Genomic DNA, 19,998 nt, shown 5'->3' with positions numbered 1-19,998 from the left:
GCAGTGGGCCAGCATCCCTCTCGGGGATTCGCGACATGGTTTAACAACCTCACATGGATTCTATAAGTCTAATAGTTGTATCAGGCATTGACACGTCGATCTTTTGGTGCAATGGCAACCCTAGCTTGTAACAAGTGGTATCAGAGCTTGGTCACAGGTTTGAATCACGCAGGGCGTGGCGAGTAACGTTGGGAGGGGGATTGTTGGCTGTGGGCCAGCATCCCTCATGGGGATTTGTGGCATGGTTTAATAACCTCCTATGGATTATATAAGTCTAGTAGTTGTATCGGGCATTGACAGGTTGATCTTTTGGGGCAATGACAACCCTAGCTTGTAACAATGTCTTGTAGTTTTATTTTCTTCGCATCGTCATCTAGTCTCTTATAGTCCTCCCTGAAAGAGCAGTGCTTATAAGTGTAGTGAGAAGCATAATGTCCAATTATACCACAATAAAAATATTTAAGAGGTAACTTACCTTTGTATCTTCCAATTCCTCACTACAATCTTCTCACAAAGTTTTCCTCAGCTTCATCCATGTCTCTACTACATTCTAGATCATCGTGTCTTGAAACATTAAATGTTGCCTCTTTCTTTTCTCTTTTCTCTTCCTCTATTTTTTAAATTTCAAAGGCTACCAGTGTATCGGTAAGCTAATCAATGGCATACTTGCTTAAATCATTTCTTTCCTATATGTCACATCTTGTTGCTTTGTAGGATTTTGGTAAGGTTAACAAGATATTTTGAACAACATCACCTTCATCCAAATATCCATCGACAACTCTATTACCATCAACAAGTTCAACCACTCTATGTATATAGTTATCAACACCTTCATCTTCAAGTATTCTCATATATTCATACTTCTTCTTTAGATTCATTAGCCTAGCCTGTCTTATCTTTGGATCTCCTTCAAATTCCAAACACAGCTTATTCCATACAACTTTTGCTTTTTTTAATCCTCTAACTCTTCCAAACATTGAATCACTTATACAATTGAGGTGTAGTACCCCTGCCCTAATCAATTTCTAATCTTGGTTTAATCTTAGTTAGTTATCATAATATAACGATTATAGTCAGATGTTTTGATTTAGTGCATAGCTATTAATGTGGTTTTTGCACCAGTTTGTATGCAAGTTGTTTAGTGTTCCTATTTCGCGGTATTAATATCGGGCTAACACTTTCATTAAGTTTATATATGTATGCATGTATGACTCTTGGTTGCAGGAGATTTCAGGTACAACGCCGCATGAGTGCGAGGTTCGTCTTCACCTGGATTTGTAGGTTTGAGTGTACCTCTTTAATCCTTAGAGTTGGATTAGGTGGTTGTAAGACCCTAGTTGACCATAGTCATGCTCAAGTGAGCTCCATCAGTCATCGTTGGTATTCCCTTTTGGTTGGGTTGCAAGTCGTCTGTCTGGTTGACCTCCTTGGTTTGCGTGTTTGGTGTGTATGGTTAAATTGATTAATTAGTCCTTAGTATTTAATTTGTTTAAATATGTGTTTGTGTAGTAAAGATTAATGGACTAAATTAATCAGGATTTCTTTATGTGATTTATCGTTAATCTGAATTGCTCGATTTAAATTGGGAGCAAGTTCAATTAGATGGTTAATTTTAATATTAAATGTATTATGTTTATGCCTATGAAAAGAAAGATTTAAATTTAATTGAAATAGAATTAATTTTATCTTCTTGGCATTTTGGAAATAGAAAGGTTAAAATTCAATTATTTGAAAAAAATCAATTTTTAAATTGAAAAGCAATTTAATTTATTGATATAGTTGGAAAAGAATTATTTTTGAGAATTATTTTAAATAAAAAATTTAATTCCAAAATAAAGATTTGGTCAAACTTTTCCCCAATTAACCTAGGTTTGAAAATTATTTTGGGAGGAGATTTTGTTTGAAATTTTTTTTTTGGAAAATGAAAAAAAAAATTGGGGGATTTTGCAAAAGAAAGGATTTTTCTTGGAGCTTGCAGGTTGGGCTCTCCTCCGATCTTGCCAGGATTGCTGAATTAGGTAGGCCTCTGGTTATTTCTTGGGTTCTTTCTTAAAGAAAATCATTTTTGGTGTTTATGTAGAAATCTGGTTGTAGATTAAAAATCTTATGCTTTTGGGAAATAGAGAAATTGTAGTTTGAATTTTTGGATCTTAAATTCTCCTTGCTTCCTTTCCAAATCTCAAGATGGCAATTTTGTTTGTATAAATGGATTCTCAAGAAAAAAAAAATTAAATTAAAACCAAATTTGGGGTTTGGCTATTCTTGAGAAAAATTTGTCTAAAACTCCATTGAATCTCTCTTATATAAGTTGAAGAATGAAATTTAGATTGGGGTTTGGTAGATTTGATGTTAAATTGTGTAAATCCATCTCATTTTGCCAGAAGGGTATTGTGTTGGAAAGATTTCCCTTCCCAAATCTGGGTATTTGGAAAATAAAAAAAATAAAAAATTTATTGCTCTCCATTCTTAAGTTATAGCTTAATCCCTTCGGGGTTTCCTGGTGGGGCATTACATGAGGATTGTAGCTTTATCTTTTTCATTAGCCTCTTGTAACTTTATCTCATCTAGAATTTGAGGACCCACCCTATGGAGGTGTATATCTGTAGTACCCCGTTTTGATCGGACTTATTAGACTGATTTTGTGTTTCAGTTTACTTTTCAGTTGGCACTTGATTGCTCGTCATTTTGCAGACGTATTTGATATTATATCATGTTTATCTGGATATTGGATGCATGAGTTACTTTCAGTATTTCAGTATTGGTGATTTCTAGTGTTTCGTGGATTATTGCTCGTACTGACATTTTACTTTATCTAGTTGATGTGTCATATATATATGTTGCGTGTTTGCTATTGTATTGGATGCAAGGGGACAATTTTCCTTCACTCGTTTCGATGAGACAGGGAACGTCGCGATTCTCCTTCATCGGTGTGTGTGCCATGTATTCTATATCTATATGCATGTATGTGTGCTTCGGTGATGCAGGATATTGCAGGTACAAGTACCGGGTAGGTACGGGGTATCGTCTCCACCTGGCTTCACAGGTCTGAGCGTGCCTTATATGTCCGATGGGAGTGGAGGAGATAGCTTTTGACCCTAGTCATTACCTCAGTCTGTTATTGTGAGTGTCGTCAGTCGGTCGTTCATCCCCTTTGTCTGAATTTCGAGTCTTTTTACTTTTCCTCGATTTGCATGCTCTGGTGGTTCGGTTAATTATTTAAGTTTAAGTTGTCATTATTGTTGACTTGAGCGATTCATTCCTTATTATGCCTTATGTTTTGAATCAAGCGAAATTGATTAGTTATTAAATTTTAACTGTTAGTTGCTTATTTGGAAAAGAAATCGTGTTTAGATCCAACGAAAGAAATGGAATAGATTAGTTAATTGCTTTTAAATATATTCAATTAAGTTAACTCATTGCTTTCTTATTTAGTAGAAAAAATGGATTAAATTGATACTTATGAAAATGTAATTTTCAAAAAAGAGAATTTTTCATTTATTGTTTTGAGAAATTTGAAAAAGGAAAAATAGAAAAAAGAAAAGAAAGTCAATGGGGAATTTTAATATTTTTTTTTAATAGAAATTTTGGGCAACCTAGAAAATTAGGTTAAGAGATTTTTCTTCTAAGCCATTTTGGAGGAGATTTTGGGGGTCATGCTTATTTTGGAGGAGGAGAAAGGAATTTTGGAAAATTGGCTTGAAGGGAGGATTTGGGTGTGAACCAGTTGGGATTCTTGCTTGGAAATCAAAAGGTTGGTTGAATCCTTGCTTATTGCAACAAAAAAATCATTGCTTTCCTTCCTCTTGCTGTTAATTGTTTTAAAATCTTGAAGTGTTTGTTTGTTATGGGTTTTGGAGGAAGAATTCAACTATTTTGGTTATCAAATTTAAACTTAATTTCTCCCATGAAGTTTCCTTAACTGAATTCTTAATGTTTCATCTTTGCTATGCAAGAAATTTCTTGGTTTATCATGCTGTTTGTAATTAGGAATTTGATGGATTTTGGTAGTGTTATGCTGGCAAAATTTTGCCAAGCATTCATAAAATATCTCTCCCTAAATATTTCCAGTTTTAGAAATGATAGTTATGAGTTAAAACTCCTTGTTTATGCTTGATTTGAAACAAATAGTTTCAATTGGGGTTTGGGGATTTAGTCTATTCCCATTTAATTAAACTTTTAGAACAAACTGGGCAAATTTGAATGAAATATTAATGCCCCTGTTTTGTCTCAAAAAATTGGTGATTGCTGGTAAAATTATGACTCCTTTTAAGTTAATTTTATTTGTTGGTATGTTGATAAACTTGATGGCTGGGAGTTTAATTTTATTTATTGTGATTGACAGAGGTTTTCACCTCTGTCTGTGTCTTGAAATTCTGTTCTATTTAATCCTCTGTCGTTTTTATTTGTTATGGTTTTTAACTGTTAAATTAAACAAAATTTAATTTGTTAAATTTAAATTTAAATTGTGTTGGGGGCGGTGGCGGGGAGCTGGGCTCGACCCAGCCACGCACCCCCCTTTCCCTTCCCTTTAGCTGTGCTAGCTGCTATCCCCAGCGTGGGAAAAGGCAGCGCTTGCTGCCTGTGGGTTCGTGGGGGCCCACGGGGCTTTAAACATTATTTTTTTAATTGTTTTTTTTTTGTTAGTTTTAAAAAAAATGAAAATGATTAAAAGTTAAGTTAGTGGTAAGTAATATGGTTAGTTTTATGGTAGATTTAATATTATATGATAACATATTGTTATTTTATAAAAAAAAATAATAATAATATGTTACCATGTAATATTAAATAACAACAATATGTTAAAGGTTTTTAATAAATTCTATGCGCGTTATTCGTTTTAGTATTAAGCAATAATATATTGTTATTTTAACAATAATAACAATATGTTATTATTTAATATTAAATAATAATAATGTGTTAAATATAGTTTACGATGATGTTAAGATTAATGAGTAATTCTTTTGATTTAGTAATGGGGATTAATTGATTGGTATCGTGAAAATAAATCAAATGATTTAGAGGTTAGTGGTAATGTTGGGATTAAGGCAAGTCGGACTAAATTTAATATTGGTGTTTGTTATCCAAGTATTATAAAATAGTTGTATGAGGATTGTATTCGTCAAATAGATGTTGTTTTGGAATTATTTTATAGTAGCTTGTATACATTTGTTCAATTTGATTTAAATGTTGACTGCTCAAAGAAAGATTGTTTGTAGTGTTTTTATCATTGCAGTCTAATCGTTTTAATGTCGTCGCATTATGTTTAAAATGGTCAATATGTTGTCGATGTTTGCCCTTGGTCAAGTGTCGTTGTTCAAACCTTGAGGAAGTGGGCTTTTATGTGATATGTCCCTTATGGTTAACTCTGGGTTTGTGACTGTGAGTCCTACACCTGCGTCATGTCTGGATAATTTATGGTTGTAGTCCACCATAGAGTTCTCATAGATAGCCTTATCCAGTTAGTGACCTAGTAGAGAGAGTGGCTTTCGGGCGGGGGCCGCACCCGAAGTGGATGGCAGGATAACCCCTCGAAAGTCAGCTATTAAGTGATAACCTAATAATTGTTTAGGGGGTGGGTAGTTATTAATTTAATTAAGATAATACACCCCGTACACGGTTGAGTGCTTGTATAGGCTCAAGGTGTTTGGGAAGGCCTGGAATGGCAAACCTACCACCTTGTCTTCACGAAAGGATGGTAGGGTCCGCATGATGCTTAGATGGAGCCGGGGGTTCGGGAGAGATTACCAGGATAACCCATGATGGGGGCCGGGACCTATGGAGACCTTCCTAGGGTAACCATGTTAAGCCATGTGATGACACTCTCTCTCTAGGGTCGCTAGTGTTTTGTGAGTCGAGTCACTTGTGTACTGCGGAGTCATCTGTACTGTTGTTCTTTTCTTGCTTGCTTGAGGGTCGTCTGCTATCTCCTAGCACGGTGGGGTGGTTCCATTTTGGGATCACATGGTCGGGTGGTAGTGCCACTTCCCATCGGATGCCTTGTTCCTACCTTCACGTGAGGATTGGCTTCGCCGGTGCATCTTGGTTCGTGCTTCTCGTAGCACTTATATTTTTGATTTCGTTCTATTGAGGCCGTGTGGTTATTGTATCAACCACTGTAAAATTGTAATTTATTGTTCTATGGAAGCCATGTAATTTTTTGGAATATTGTAATTTAAGTCATGGGATGTATATTGTTTCAGTTATCTTTCCTATTTGTATAAATGAATCTTTGGAAGTATGTATGTTGTAATTCTGTAAGCCTATCTTTTGAAGATCAATTTATGAATATGAATTATTTTATCGTTATTGGCTTTCCTTAATTTAAATGGAAGATTGGATTAATTTTGTGATGTGGTTTTTATTTTGAAGTAATCTTCGTTGGTAACCCTTTAGGATGTAATGTTAGTCTTCCGCTTATGTTAATTATTGAGCAAGGTTATGATTATTTCCCTTAATCTTTAAAAAAAATTTATTGCGCCTTTTAGTTGCCTTTTTGTGTTGCTATCCTTTAGGGTTCCTGGCGGGGCATTACATTTGGTATCAGAGCCCATGTTTCAACATTGGGTACTCTGGGATTGTAGTGAGCCCATTCAGTTTGACCTTGTGTGTAGATCTTAGTGTTTGGATTTCTCTTGCTATATCCTTGTCATTGATCTGAACCGTTTTCTCTTTTGCAGTTTTGGTCATGGTTAGGAAAGCTAGGGGTGTTGGCCGTGTCGGTGGCCGCAATAGAGGTAGAGGTGGGAGACGGGGCCGAGGTTCAGACCGCCATAGTCCTTCACCACCTCCTGCTCATGTGAGTGTGGATCAGGAACAGTCAGTGCATCAGGAGTTACCGCATGTAGAAGAGCCGGTTCCCGAGAGGGAAGAGCTGAGGCAGATGTTTCAGGAAGTTCTAGCTAGGCTAGGCCCCAGGCCTGAAGGTGAGTAGCCCATCCATGCTCAGGTTGGGGAGTCGTATCAGGATGTTTCAGAGGAGAGAGAGAGAGAGAGGTCTCCTAGGAGGAGAGAGGTTCCAGTTGGTCATGATTCAGCTCCCTCGAGTCACATCAAGGATCTTTTGAGGACCAACCCTCCTTTCTTCGATGGTCGAGGCACAGGTCTCGAGGCAGAGACTTGGTTGATTAGTTTGGATAGGTGTTTCGCTATGTTTCCATACAGTAGCAACACCCGAGCGAGATGTGCGATCATGCGTCTCGATGATTTTGCTTCCATATGGTGGAAGTTAGAGGAAGAGAAGATTGGTCTGAATATCAATACTGTTTCTTGGGAGATCTTCTTAGAGAGGTTCAGAGCACGGTTTCTTTCACCGCAGTGGAGACAGACTCGGGCAGATGAGTTCTATTCATTGCGGCAGTTTGGTATGTCAGTTGACTAGTTCGAGCATAGATTCTATGAGCTGAAGCAGTATGCCGGGATTGGCAACGATGAGACTATGCTCGTACAACATTTCTTGAGAGGTCTCAACGACCGCATTAGTGGAGGGGTTAGAGTTTTTGAGCCAGTTTCAGTGGAGGCAGCGGTGGCGAAAGCCAGATTGGTTGAGCAGAACCTCATCCGTGCGCATGGTGGACAGGCAGGAGTTCAGATAGGGAGTGTTCCTTCCAGTGGGAACAAAGCTCGTGGGAATCAGTCCCAGTCAGCGGCACCATTCAGGACTCCTCAGGCACCCGCTAAGGGTGGACAGCAGCAGCAGCCGCAACAGCAACCGCAGCAGCAGAAACCGAAACAGTCTCAGGGCCAGCAGGGTGGCAACCCTCCTCAGAGAAGAAACAGGAACTGGCGGAGGAGCAAATAGGGTTTTCCAGGACAGTCTTCTCAGAGTGCATCACAGGCCCCTAGTAGGGGAAGCTTTCAGCAGTCCAGTGGGCCGACTGGAGGTAGAGGACCTGGTAGAGGAGCTTGCTACTCTTGTGGGCAGTATGGTCATATAGCCGTGCAGTGTCCTCAGCGTATCCACCAGACAGGGAATCAGGGGCCAGTTGCATCAGAGCCTATAGTAGGGGATGCCGGTAGGACCCACAGAGTGTTTGCAGCGGTTGATAACCGCCAGGCTGAGCATCAGGGGACAGTTATTGAGGCCGCAGGTGTGTTGTGTGGTATCCCTATCTCAGTACTTTTTGACTCCGGTGCATCGGATTCTTTTATTTCTTCATCCATTGTGGAGCGGTGTGGACTCACGTCTGCTAAGCAGGCGGATAGGTGGCAGGTAGAGTTGGCTACCGGGGTGCGCGTGGTCGTAGATGCCTTTGTTCCTTGTTGTGAGTTGGATCTAGGTCCCTTTGTGACTTCTGTTGACCTTCGTGTCATTCCTTTGGGATCCTATGGAGTAGTGTTGGGGATGGATTGGTTATCATCCCACAGTGCTCATGTGGACTGTCGTCAGAAGACAGTAGAGTGTTTAGATGACCATGGCAGGAAAGTGGGGATCGTTGGAGTTCAGAGATCGATATCCTTACGTATGATTTCCGCTATGCAACTTAAGCGGTGTATGCGTAGAGGATGTCAGCTTTTTGCAGTAACTCTTGAGGATATGGATGAGGGAGAGAGTCGAGAAATCACTCTTGATGGTCACCCTATTCTTCGAGAGTTTGCTGATGTGTTTCCTTTGGAGATTCCTGGTATGCCTCCGAAGCGAGACATAGATTTCCGCATTGATTTGGTTCCTGGTGCAGAACCTATTTCGAGAGCTCCATATCGGATGACTACTCAGGAGTTGAGTGAGTTGAAGTTGCAGGTGGAAGAATTGTTGGCCAAGGGATTCATTCGTCCTAGTGTCTCTCCTTGGGGTGCGCCTGTTATCTTCGTAAAGAAGAAAGATGGTTCTCTTCGGTTATGCATTGATTACCGACAGCTGAATAAGGTAACCATCCGGAATCGATATCCATTGCCTCGTATTGACGATCTTTTCGATCAGGTGAAGGGAGCCATGGTGTTCTCTAAGATTGATCTGAAATCCGGGTACCATCAGTTGCGCATTCATGATGCAGACATTCATAAGACAGCGTTTCGCACTCGTTATGGTCACTATGAGTTCACAGTAGTACCATTTGGGTTGACAAACGCGCCTTCAGTTTTCATGTGCCTCATGAATGGGGTTTTCCGTGCATACCTGGATCATTTTGTCCTTGTGTTCTTGGATGATATATTGATTTATTCCAGATCTATGGAAGAGCATGAGGGTCACCTGCGTTTAGTTTTGCAGTGTTTGAGGGAGAATCAGCTTTATGCCAATTTGGCGAAGTGTGATTTCTTCCAGACTGAGGTGAAATATCTTGGTCATGTGGTTTCAGGAGAGGGTGTATCTGTGGATCCTTCAAAGATCCAAGCCATCGTGGATTGGCCAGCGCCGACCAATGTTTCAGAGGTTCGGAGCTTTATGGGATTGGCCGGATATTACCGCCGCTTTGTTAAGGATTTTTCCCGTATAGGTCACCCGATTACTTCTCTTCAGAGGAAAGGGAAGAAGTTTGTTTGGTCAGAGCAGTGTGAGTCAGCGTTTCATGCCTTGAAGGAACTCCTTGTCAGTGCTCCGATTTTGGCAGTCCCTGATCCATCCAGAGAGTTTATGGTATGCACAGATGCCTCTTTAGAAGGTATAGGTGCGGTGCTTATGCAGGATGGACGTGTGGTTGCCTATGAGTCTCGCAAACTCAAGGACCACGAGTTGAACTATCCAGTTCATGATTTGGAGTTGGTAGCTGTAGTGCATGCGTTGGTTAGGTGGCGTCACTTTCTGTTAGGGCGTCGGTTTGAGCTGCATAGTGATCACCGCAGTTTGCAATATATCTTCACGCAGCCGAACTTGAATGCTCGACAGCGAAGGTGGATGGAATTCCTCTGCGAGTATGATTTTGAGGTTCGATATATTCAGGGGAAGGAGAATGTAGTGGCTGATGCCTTGAGTCGTAGGCGGCATGAAGTCTCAACTTTGTCCCTTGGAGTGGACTTGAGACAGAGAATTCTTGGAGTTCTTCCTCAGGACTCTTGGTATCAGGATGTTAGAGCCGTGTTGGAGTCCGGAAGGCCCTTAGAGGGTAGATTCGCTGGGTATAGTCTTGAGGCGGATGGCATTCTACGTCATCTTGGTCGGATCTATGTACCTCCTTTGGAGGGTCTTCGCACTTTGATCATGACTGAGGCCCATCGTGCACCTTATTCGGCACACCCAGGTGTCAAGAAGATGCATGCAGATCTTAGATAGGTTTATCATTGGGCTGGTATGAAGCGTGACATTGCCGATTTTGTGTCGAAGTGTTTGGAATGTCAGCGAGTGAAGGCGGAGCATCAGCACCCAGCAGGGCTTTTACAGCCTAATTTAGTACCGGATTGGAAATGGGACATCATTTCCATGGATTTCATTGTTGGGTTGCCTGTTTCTTCACGTCGTCATGATGCCATCATGGTCATTGTTGACAGGTTGACGAAGGTTGCTCATTTTGTTCCTATCCGAGCTTCCTATACAGCAGCAGTGGTGGCTCGTGTCTTCTTGGAGGATGTGGTGAGATTGCATGGGATTCCGAGGCGGATAATCTCTGATAGAGATCCAGTCTTTACCTCAGGATTGTGGACCTCACTTCAGCATGCTTTGGGAACTCAGTTGAACTTCAGTTCAGCTTATCACCCAGAGACGGATGGTCAGACTGAGCGTGTGAATCAGGTTTTAGAGGACATGCTTCGCATGTATGTTATGGACCAGCAGTCGCGTTGGGAGGATTATATTTATCTTGTGGAGTTTGCTTATAACAACGGATATCATAGCTCCATAGGTATGTCACCCTTTCAGGCTTTGTATGGTCGTCCTTGCCGTACTCCGTTGAGTTGGGATCGGTTAGAGGACAGGGTGCTCATAGGCCCGGATATCCTTCGAGAGATGGAGCAGCAGGTAGAGCGGATTCGTGAGCATTTGGTAGCTGCACAGGATAGGCAGAAGAAGTATGCAGATGCTCACAGGGTAGATCGTCAGTTTTCTGTTGGCGACCGTGTATTCTTGAGAGTGCATCCGCGTAAGAGTCCGATCCGTTATGGAAAGGGTTCTAAGTTGGCGCCTCGTTTTGTTGGCCCGTTTGAGATCCTTGAGAGGATAGGACCTGTTGCCTACCGTCTTGCTTTGCCACCGAGTCTATCCCGCATCCACGATGTCTTTCATGTTTCAGTTCTTCGGCCTTATCACCCAGATGTGACTCATGTTCTTGATTGGAACGCTTTGCAGGTCGAGGACGGGCAGCTTTCTATGGAGCCCGTGCGCATTCTTCAGCGTCGGGATTTGACCCTCAGGGGACGCACCATCGACCAGGTAAGGGTCCTATGGGACCCAAATGATGAGACCTCGGCGACATGGGAGGATGCAGCGAAGATGAGAGAGCTCTATCCTTATCTGTTTTAGGCTTCCAGGAGTAAGCCTAGTTTTGTGGGGGAGAATGTAGTACCCCGTTTTGATCGGACTTATTAGACTGATTTTGTGTTTCAGTTTACTTTTCAGTTGGCACTTGATTGCTCGTCATTTTGCAGACGTATTTGATATTATATCATGTTTATCTGGATATTGGATGCATGAGTTACTTTCAGTATTTCAGTATTGGTGATTTCTAGTGTTTCGTGGATTATTGCTCGTACTGACATTTTACTTTATCTAGTTGATGTGTCATATATATATGTTGCGTGTTTGCTATTGTATTGGATGCAAGGGGACGATTTTCCTTCACTCGTTTCGATGAGACAGGGAACGTCGCGATTCTCCTTTATCGGTGTGCGTGCCGTGTATTCTATATCTATATGCATGTATGTGTGCTTCGGTGATGCAGGATATTGCAGGTACAAGTACCGGGTAGGTACGGGGTATCCTCTCCACCTAGCTTCACAGGTCTGAGCGTGCCTTATATGTCCGATGGGAGTGGAGGAGATAGCTTTTGACCCTAGTCATTACCTCAGTCTGTTATTGTGAGTGCCGTCAGTCGGTCGTTCATCCCCTTTGTCTGAATTTCGAGTCTTTTTACTTTTCCTCGATTTGCGTGCTCTGGTGGTTCGGTTAATTATTTAAGTTTAAGTTGTCATTATTGTTGACTTGAGCGATTCATTCCTTATTATGCCTTATGTTTTGAATCAAGCGAAATTGATTAGTTATTAAATTTTAACTGTTAGTTGCTTATTTGGAAAAGAAATCGTGTTTAGATCCAACGAAAGAAATGGAATAGATTAGTTAATTGCTTTTAAATATATTCAATTAAGTTAACTCATTGCTTTCTTATTTAGTAGAAAAAATGGATTAAATTGATACTTATGAAAATGTAATTTTCAAAAAAGAGAATTTTTCATTTATTGTTTTGAGAAATTTGAAAAAGGAAAAATAGAAAAAAGAAAAGAAAGTCAATGGGGAATTTTAATATTTTTTTTTAATAGAAATTTTGGGCAACCTAGAAAATTAGGTTAAGAGATTTTTCTTCTAAGCCATTTTGGAGGAGATTTTGGGGGTCATGCTTATTTTGGAGGAGGAGAAAGGAATTTTGGAAAATTGGCTTGAAGGGAGGATTTGGGTGTGAACCAGTTGGGATTCTTGCTTGGAAATCAAAAGGTTGGTTGAATCCTTGCTTATTGCAACAAAAAAATCATTGCTTTCCTTCCTCTTGCTGTTAATTGTTTTAAAATCTTGAAGTGTTTGTTTGTTATGGGTTTTGGAGGAAGAATTCAACTATTTTGGTTATCAAATTTAAACTTAATTTCTCCCATGAAGTTTCCTTAACTGAATTCTTAATGTTTCATCTTTGCTATGCAAGAAATTTCTTGGTTTATCATGCTGTTTGTAATTAGGAATTTGATGGATTTTGGTAGTGTTATGCTGGCAAAATTTTGCCAAGCATTCATAAAATATCTCTCCCTAAATATTTCCAGTTTTAGAAATGATAGTTATGAGTTAAAACTCCTTGTTTATGCTTGATTTGAAACAAATAGTTTCAATTGGGGTTTGGGGATTTAGTCTATTCCCATTTAATTAAACTTTTAGAACAAACTGGGCAAATTTGAATGAAATATTAATGCCCCTGTTTTGTCTCAAAAAATTGGTGATTGCTGGTAAAATTATGACTCCTTTTAAGTTAATTTTATTTGTTGGTATGTTGATAAACTTGATGGCTGGGAGTTTAATTTTATTTATTGTGATTGACAGAGGTTTTCACCTCTGTCTGTGTCTTGAAATTCTGTTCTATTTAATCCTCTGTCGTTTTTATTTGTTATGGTTTTTAACTGTTAAATTAAACAAAATTTAATTTGTTAAATTTAAATTTAAATTGTGTTGGGGGCGGTGGCGGGGAGCTGGGCTCGACCCAGCCACGCACCCCCCTTTCCCTTCCCTTTAGCTGTGCTAGCTGCTATCCCCAGCGTGGGAAAAGGCAGCAGCGCTGCTTTCCCCAAGCTGGGAATGCAGCTCGCTGCATTTCCCAGTTTGGGAAAGGCAGCGCTTGCTGCCTGTGGGTTCGTGGGGGCCCACGGGGCTTTAAACATTATTTTTTTAATTGTTTTTTTTTTTGTTAGTTTTAAAAAAAATGAAAATGATTAAAAGTTAAGTTAGTGGTAAGTAATATGGTTAGTTTTATGGTAGATTTAATATTATATGATAGCATATTGTTATTTTATAAAAAAAAAATAATAATAATATGTTACCATGTAATATTAAATAACAACAATATGTTAAAGGTTTTTAATAAATTCTATGCGCGTTATTCGTTTTAGTATTAAGCAATAATATATTGTTATTTTAACAATAATAACAATATGTTATTATTTAATATTAAATAATAATAATGTGTTAAATATAGTTTACCATGATGTTAAGATTAATGAGTAATTCTTTTGATTTAGTAATGGGGATTAATTGATTGGTATCGTGAAAATAAATCAAATGATTTAGAGGTTAGTGGTAATGTTGGGATTAAGGCAAGTCGGACTAAATTTAATATTGGTGTTTGTTATCCAAGTATTATAAAATAGTTGTATGAGGATTGTATTCGTCAAATAGATGTTGTTTTGGAATTATTTTATAGTAGCTTGTATACATTTGTTCAATTTGATTTAAATGTTGACTGCTCAAAGAAAGATTGTTTGTAGTGTTTTTATCATTGCAGTCTAATCGTTTTAATGTCGTCGCATTATGTTTAAAATGGTCAATATGTTGTCGATGTTTGCCCTTGGTTAGGTGTCGTTGTTCAAACCCTTAGGAAGTGGGCTTTTATGTGATATGTCCCTTATGGTTAACTCTGGGTTTGTGACTGTGAGTCCTACACCTGCGTCATGTCTGGATAATTTATGGTTGTAGTCCACCATAGAGTTCTCATAGATAGCCTTATCCAGTTAGTGACCTAGTAGAGAGAGTGGCTTTCGGGCGGGGGCCGCACCCGAAGTGGATGGCAGGATAACCCCTCGAAAGTCAGCTATTAAGTGATAACCTAATAATTGTTTAGGGGGTGGGTAGTTATTAATTTAATTAAGATAATACACCCCGTACACGGTTGAGTGCTTGTATAGGCTCAAGGTGTTTGGGAAGGCCTGGAATGGCAAACCTACCACCTTGTCTTCACGAAAGGATGGTAGGGTCCGCATGATGCTTAGATGGAGCCGGGGGTTCGGGAGAGGTTACCAGGATAACCCATGATGGGGGCCGGGACCTATGGAGACCTTCCTAGGGTAACCATGTTAAGCCATGTGATGACACTCTCTCTCTAGGGTCGCTAGTGTTTTGTGAGTCGAGTCACTTGTGTACTGCGGAGTCATCTGTACTGTTGTTCTTTTCTTGCTTGCTTGAGGGTCGTCTGCTATCTCCTAGCACGGTGGGGTGGTTCCATTTTGGGATCACATGGTCGGGTGGTAGTGCCACTTCCCATCGGATGCCTTGTTCCTACCTTCACGCGAGGATTGGCTTCGCCAGTGCATCTTGGTTCGTGCTTCTCGTAGCACTTATATTTTTGATTTCGTTCTATTGAGGCCGTGTGGTTATTGTATCAACCACTGTAAAATTGTAATTTATTGTTCTATGGAAGCCATGTAATTTTTTGGAATATTGTAATTTAAGTCATGGGATGTATATTGTTTCAGTTATCTTTCCTATTTGTATAAATGAATCTTTGGAAGTATGTATGTTGTAATTCTGTAAGCCTATCTTTTGAAGATCAATTTATGAATATGAATTATTTTATCGTTATTGGCTTTCCTTAATTTAAATGGAAGATTGGATTAATTTTGTGATGTGGTTTTTATTTTGAAGTAATCTTCGTTGGTAACCCTTTAGGATGTAATGTTAGTCTTCCGCTTATGTTAATTATTGAGCAAGGTTATGATTATTTCCCTTAATCTTTAAAAAAAATTTATTGCGCCTTTTAGTTGCCTTTTTGTGTTGCTATCCTTTAGGGTTCCTGGCGGGGCATTACAATATCTGGTTCCCATATTCCATTCTATAATGTCTCCAAATGTGCTTTCATTCTCTCCTTCTAGTACAAAAAATTTTGTGCCATCGAATATCAAAACTTTGTAATGCATGTCATACACCATATTGGATCTACCTCAAGCGGTTGAGCTTACTCAAGAGGAACCTTGCTCTGATACCAATTGTTGAACCTAGGGCAGTACTAAGAGGGGGGGTGAATCAGTCTAAAATCAAAATTAATGTAGTAACTCACAACACTTAAACAACAACACATGATCAACACATCAACACCAAAAAAATTTATGTGAAAAATTGAAAACATGGAAAAACCACGGTGAGCACCTACTCACAAAATATATCCACTATGCATATCATATTACAATGAAAGAGCTCACTACTTTGGATTTGATGACCAAGGCTAACTACTCTTGGGGAAAGATACAAAAATGACTTACAAACATAATGCTAACTACAATAGGACAAGATACAATAAATTGATTTGAAAAGAAGGATCTCCTTATCATGAAGTTGTCCTTGAACTCTGCCTCAAGAAACCAACATCAACACACACAGCTCAGACCTCATCTGTCAACACAATGTCTCATATTTTTTCACGGTCTCAAACAAATTGCATATCATTTGAACACAACTCTTCTTCTCTGCTCTTCACTGAATTTCACTGACTATCTCCACATCATGCTCTTTTTCATTACATCGACTCAATTACACTCATTCTTGTATATACAAGATAGATCATCAAGTCTTGAACCAAGTCAGCCAAAAGAAAAAAAAACTTCCAGACCAAAAACAGACATGTTGATCCACTCTAGGAGAAAGAGGGGACAAAAGTACATCTCTCTAAGTCTAATCCATTGATTCACAAACACTATAACACTACTCATAGCATAACATGTCCATATAGACAATCAACAGGATGAACCATATTCTCCAATGCAAACTACTCTTATCTTGATCTTCACACGCTACAGTGAGACCCATATCACATCAAATTAGCTCCCACAAATCATATCCGGACCAAAAGATAGGATTAACACAAAATATCACATCCAACAATGAAACATACTACAATATCTGAAGAATACAAAGATATTATGGACCATAAAACTCTCCATAATACCAAAATATAGCCAATGAAGATAACATCAATAACAATTTTTTAACCTAAACACATTCAACACCAACACAGGTAAGATATAATATTTGTACCATAGACTTCCAAATCAACATCTATCCAGAACAACAAGCTTCATATCAATGACAACCACAACAACAAAAACTTCCAACAATCCCTATATCCTCATGTAACCATTAGCAATGAATATTTGCCCATTTTCATATTTGGCATTATGATTGCAAACTTGAACTTGAATTTTTTGAAATTCAACTTCAAATCTTAGTCAATTGTCCACCTCCATTTCCATGCCCTAATATAACATAATACACATTTTTTTGAAGGAATTTATTCGCATTCATTTCACATTCTATCACCTCTAAAGAATCCTCTCTCATCCTAGATCATTAAAGAAGTAATTTATAGTGAAATAAGTGGTTTTGAAACACTAAAAAGAGTAATGAACCTACAATTTAGGTCTCTTTCCTAATGTCATGAAGTTTTTTGCATTTTCTAGGGGTTGATCCAGGAGAACTTATCCCCAAATGTTGAAATAGCAACCATTGGAAATATGTTTAAATTTCACCAATTCTCAATTATCAAGAAAGGTAAATGGTCTATTTTCTAAAGTCATTAAGTTTTTGCATTTTCTAGGGGATCTAGGAGAGCTAATCTCCAAATGTTGAAATAGTAGTCATTTGAAATATTTTTAAATTCTAGTAATATCTAATTATAAAAAATGATAAAATAAGTAGAGTTTTACCAAGAAAATAAAAGAGCATAATATATTTAATGAGTAGGGCTATACCTTAACGTGCAACAAAAGTCCAAAATTATAGTTCTAACCTAGGTAAACAAAAACTTAGTAAACATATCAAGACATTCATCAAACAAAAAAAATTACTTCAAAAAAATTTAAAAAATAAAAATATATAGTAATATATAGTCATTCATTAGGTATCAAACTAAATACCCCTACCCACTTTATTGTACTAACGAACTACTTAAGTGTCTATCAATATTTAAGTATAATTTTTAAAATCACAATGTTTTCTCTTTTGTTTTTAGAATTTATAGTTAAGAAGAACCCTCTCAATACTTCTCTATACTTCAAAATCAAAGCATTCTCTTTGTTTACTACTTCTAGCCACATAAATTCTTCAATTGAATTCTAATGCAATGAATCTTCTAATAACAAGAAAAGTAAACAATAAAGTGCAAATTTTAAGTTTAAAAGATGAATTTCTTCTCAACCTAAGCATGAAAATATATTCCCCAACTAAGCTTTAAATATATATAAAAAAAACTACTAACTCACAATGTTTTCAATACTTTAAATTCTCCAATCCTTAGAGGAATTTCTCCATTAATTGAGGCGTTCCTTAGCACTCTGTATAGATAAAACCTTAGTCAAACGTAGGAGAGAATAAATTTTTCACTAAGAAGTTTGTTTTGATCATATTAACTCTACATCTCATATGTACATATTTTTCTACAACTTAAATATATTTTTTAACAATGCATTGAATGTACATACTCCTCTACTTACAAATTTTTCAGCTTGTCCTTATTTAGTGTTTGAACAAATGACAAATTTGATCCATCTCCAGTTAGATCACTTATCCTCCTGTTTAGGTATGAATATAAGAAGTTGAATGTCATCCCCAAGAAATGTGTATGTTTAACTATTTTGAATATGAAGAAAAATATGTGCATTGGTGATCACAAAGTGATATAGACTTTCAAATTCAATATGGAAGAACATGGAGCATGTCCATATAAATAATTTGACACTTTAACCATAACATATAGATTATTTACATAGACACAAGAAAAAAGATCAATGTTATATTAAGAAGATAAAAAAACTATGAGATGGAAAAGATATACATACAAATCTGTCAAATTAGTCAAGCTTGAAAACCCCGAGGGGATTGGACCCTTCAGAGAAGTAGATTGAAGTTTCCTACATGATATCAATATGGTAAAACTTTAGGGTTTTAGCTTTGAAATATATTTTTATCATCTACATTTCAGATCATACTTCATGTCCCATCATCAAAATGCGTTAGAGTCAAAAAAATGAATCAAAGAACAATATTGAATGATAAGTTAAAAAATTTCACAATTCAAAAAATTATTTTAAAGATTTTTAAGAATGTTGATTTTTTTAATCAATATTTTGAATTACATTCTCTTTATATTATCATCATAAAAAATGTATGAAAAAAATTATAATTCTACTATTTATTTTTCATCTAAATGATAAATCATAAAATGTCATAAAAAAATTAATTAAAATACTTTTTTTTTTAACTAGATTTTATATTACTTCCTATTTTGCATATGGCGGCTCTATAAAAAGTGATGATCTACAAAAAGGGGTTATGTTAGACTAAAACCTGTGGTCGTATAACACATAAGAAGCACAAGAAACAAAGATAAATGTTAGTGTTAATCAACCAAAAACTAGTCTAAGCAAGCATACCAAGACAGAAACTAAAAACATAGTAAAGCATTTAACTATGAACATAAATGCAAGAAGACATCTCCAAATGCCTTCTACCATGCTCGTAGTTCCTCCTCCCTTGTTCCTCTCCTCTCCAAGTTCCAAATTAGTGTAGCTCTTAACAGCTTTTTGCACTATGGATGCCTTATGGAGATTCAAGATGAAAGATGATTAATCTAAAAATGATATGCAAATGTGAACAAGAGCTAAAATAAGAGATTCCCTAATTAGCTAGTGTTGATTTTAAAACAAAATAGTGAATATGCAAATGCTCTCTAAAAATGGCTATAATGTAAATGCTTGCAAGTTTTCAGGATCTGGCTAAGAATGCTAAATGCTTGAGAATGCTTGAGGACACTTGAGGATTTGAAAATGAGGGATGTGAACTCTATTTATAGGTAAAATGGAGCAATGGATGGTTGAGATTGAGTAATCTCAACAAGGGTCAGGATTGAATGGTTTATGATCCATGTGAGGGCTTTCAACTCAATCCCAGGATGACAAGTGTCAATATGAGATGGGTTGAGAGGGGAGGGAAGAAGCATTAAATGTTTGACATGACCTGAAGGTTAACTTGGGAGGTAAGGTTAAGGTTGGGTTGAGTGAATAAATTCATTATCCAAAGAATAATGCTTTTATCCAATGGATAAACTCTTGTGCAAGAGTTAGTGAGGATAACCATGGTCAAAGAAATAAATGCTTGAGGAGACACATGGGTTACATGAGGGTTGAGTTAGGGGTCAAAGTCCCTAACCATGGGTGCAAGTGGATTTAACAATAAATAGTCATGTAAGAGCCTTTAATGGTTTGGAAGACTTTAGAGGTTAACCATTTGAAGACATAAAGCCTTAAATGTTTTTCAAAGACTTTGAGGGCTTTGAGAAGTGACTTCAAGTTGCTTAGGAATGTGACAATATTTAGGGGATGGATTAGGCTAAATAGGAA

The 19,998-nt window shown here is 37.7% G+C and overlaps 1 long non-coding RNA gene across 2 annotated transcripts in view; it reads right to left on the bottom strand.

The window, feature by feature from the left end:
• LOC131039139 (uncharacterized) overlaps nt 1-19,998 on the bottom strand; it is a 63,915-nt gene that overhangs the window by 43,230 nt on the left and 687 nt on the right. The window contains exons 3-5 of one of the 2 annotated variants that reach the window (XR_009104607.2): nt 18,439-18,510; nt 18,094-18,171; nt 17,863-17,934 (exon numbers count right to left, since the gene is read on the bottom strand). This is a non-coding gene — a long non-coding RNA (uncharacterized LOC131039139). Of the gene's footprint in view, nt 1-17,551; nt 17,935-18,093; nt 18,172-18,438; nt 18,511-19,998 lie in introns of those variants that run through there. The other variant, XR_009104606.1, reaches the window with a different exon arrangement.

This window comes from Cryptomeria japonica, chromosome 6, assembly GCF_030272615.1.
Source record: "Cryptomeria japonica chromosome 6, Sugi_1.0, whole genome shotgun sequence".
Taxonomy (NCBI): Eukaryota; Viridiplantae; Streptophyta; class Pinopsida; order Cupressales; family Cupressaceae; genus Cryptomeria; species Cryptomeria japonica.
This window is presented reverse-complemented; position numbering and strand designations above follow the sequence as displayed.